The sequence below is a fragment of the Myotis brandtii genome, unplaced genomic scaffold (genome assembly GCF_000412655.1).
Source record: "Myotis brandtii unplaced genomic scaffold, ASM41265v1 scaffold357, whole genome shotgun sequence".
Lineage (NCBI taxonomy): Eukaryota > Metazoa > Chordata > Mammalia > Chiroptera > Vespertilionidae > Myotis > Myotis brandtii.
Window position 1 is genome coordinate 707160 of NW_005363729.1, and position 2236 is coordinate 709395.

The following is a 2236-nucleotide window of genomic DNA, read 5'->3' on the forward strand; positions in this document are numbered from 1 at the left end:
CAGAGCCTGGCCCCACTCTGTGGGGTGGAGGTGACGGGCGTTCTCGGGGGCGGCCAGTGCAGGACGCACCAGGCCGGCTTCTTCGCCACGTTGTAAAGTCACGAAGCGGAACGTCGCCGTGTCCACACACGTGGTTGACGGGAGAGGCGGGGTGACGCCCATGGGTGCCTCTGTGCAGGAGTGGAGCCACAGCCCGAGCCGGGGTCCCAGTGCCCAGGGAGGCCCGGGAAGCACCCCAAGGGACACAGCGCTGCGGGTCACACCGCACAGCCCGCTTCCTGGGCCGGCCACCTGCGCAGACACGGGGCCTCACTCAGGAGCGCCTGGGCGAGGGAACTCCGTGCTCGTGCCTCGAAGCTCCTCATACTTTTTTGTTAATCCTCACCCGAGGGTTTTTAGAGAGAGTGGAGGAGACAGGGCAAGACAGAAACATCGATGTGAGAGAAACACATCGATGGGTTGCCTCCTGCACGTGCCCTGACCAGGGCCCGGGCCAGGGAGGAGCCTCAACTAAGGTACGTGCCCTTGACCGGAATCGAACCCGAGACCCTTTGGTCTGCAGGCTGATGCTCTATCCACCGAGCCAAACCAGCGAGGGCAACACTGCTACTTTTGAACAAGGACCCACACTTTGGTTTTGTTTGCACTGGGCCTCAAAATTCAGCAGCCCTCCCCAAGGGAAGGGACCAGCACCCCACCATTGCCCCGGAGCCGCTTCCATGGGGGTCCCGTGAAGCCGGGGGTGGGAGGCGCTGCATTAAACCTCAGGGTCCCCGGGCCGCCTCTTGGGGAGCGAGTGGGGCTCCGTCTGGCGCCTCTGCACCCGCAGCGTCTAAGGCTGCGACGCTCCGCTGTGAGAGCTCGGAGGGGGTGCCAACTTGGCTTCCCGCTGCCTCCAGCCCATGGATGCGCCCGAACTTGTTCTCAGCGCTGGCACTTCCCGGGCGGGGAGACGTGAATCAGCCAGGAAGCTGCTTCGGCTTCTGGTCCGGGCCCAGCAGCGTAGGAGAGGTGCCGCGGGGGGAGGGGCTGCGGGAAGGGCTGCGTGTCTGGTGTCTGCAGGGGGTGGAGCTTTCCACTCGATCCTGAACAAGGTTCCATGACGTGGATGGACCAGGTTTTATTTACCCATCCAGCCGTGGGGCTCATTCCAGTTGTCTCCACGTTTTGGCTGCTGTGACCACGTGCACACAAGTCTGTGTGTGGACGGACATGTTCACCTCTCCTGGGGAGAGGGACACCCCGCAGTGGAGTCACTGGGTCGAGCAGGAACTCTGTGTTTAATGTTTCAGGCAACTCCCGGTTGTTTTCAAGGCGACCACTCCCCTTTCCACCCGCTGGCCACGTGGGCTCCACATCCGCCCAGCCCTGTCTTGTCTGATTCCAGCCATCGCAGTGGGGGAGGCGGCAGCCTGCAGATCTGAGCTGCGTTTCCCGATGCCTGATGCTGTGGGCATCTTTGCATGTGCTTGTTGGCCATCTGTATACCTTCCTGGGAGAAATGCCTATTCAGACCCTCTGCTCATCTTTAAAATGTGTCGTTTACCTTTTTTGAGTTATGAGGATTCTTTATAGATTCTGGATACAAATCCCTGATCAGATAAAAGACTTGCAAGCACCCCCCACTCTGTGGGTTGTCGTTTCATTTCTTGGTGGCATTGTTGGCGGCAGAGAAGTTCTTGATTCGGATGAGGCACGTCTGTCCCTTCTGCTTTGGGTGTTGTGTTGAGGAAAACGTTCCCTAACCCAAGTTCATATAGACTTACTCCTAGGTTTCTCCTAGGAATGTCACAGTCTTAGCTCTTACACTTGGTCTGTGATCCACTCTGATTACGTTTTGTGGATGGTGTGAGGTAGGGGGTCCAACTTCATTCTTGTGTGTGTGGACAGCCAGTGGTCCCAGCACCACTGGGTGAAGAGTATTCTTTCCCCCACTGAATTGCCTGGGGCCACCCTTGTTGAAAATCATAAATGTGAGGGTTTATTTCTGGACCCTCAATTCTACTCTGCTGATCTATGTGTCGATCCATAGGTTACACCACCCTGTCTCAATTACAGTAGCTTTGTAGTAAGTTTCTGATAAGTTTTCAAGTCAAAAAGTATGAGTCCTTGCCCTAACCGGTTTGGCTCAGTGGGTAGAGCGTCAGCCTGCGGACTCAAGGGTCCCAGGTTTGATTCCGGTCAAGGGCATGTACCTTGGTTGCGGGCACATCCCCAGTAGGGGGTGTGCAGGAGG

The 2236-nt window shown here is 57.6% G+C and overlaps 1 protein-coding gene across 1 annotated transcript in view; it reads left to right on the top strand.

Moving 5' to 3' along the window:
- Nucleotides 1–2236, top strand: part of SARDH (sarcosine dehydrogenase) — a 40049-nt gene that overhangs the window by 19460 nt on the left and 18353 nt on the right. The window lies entirely within an intron of this gene.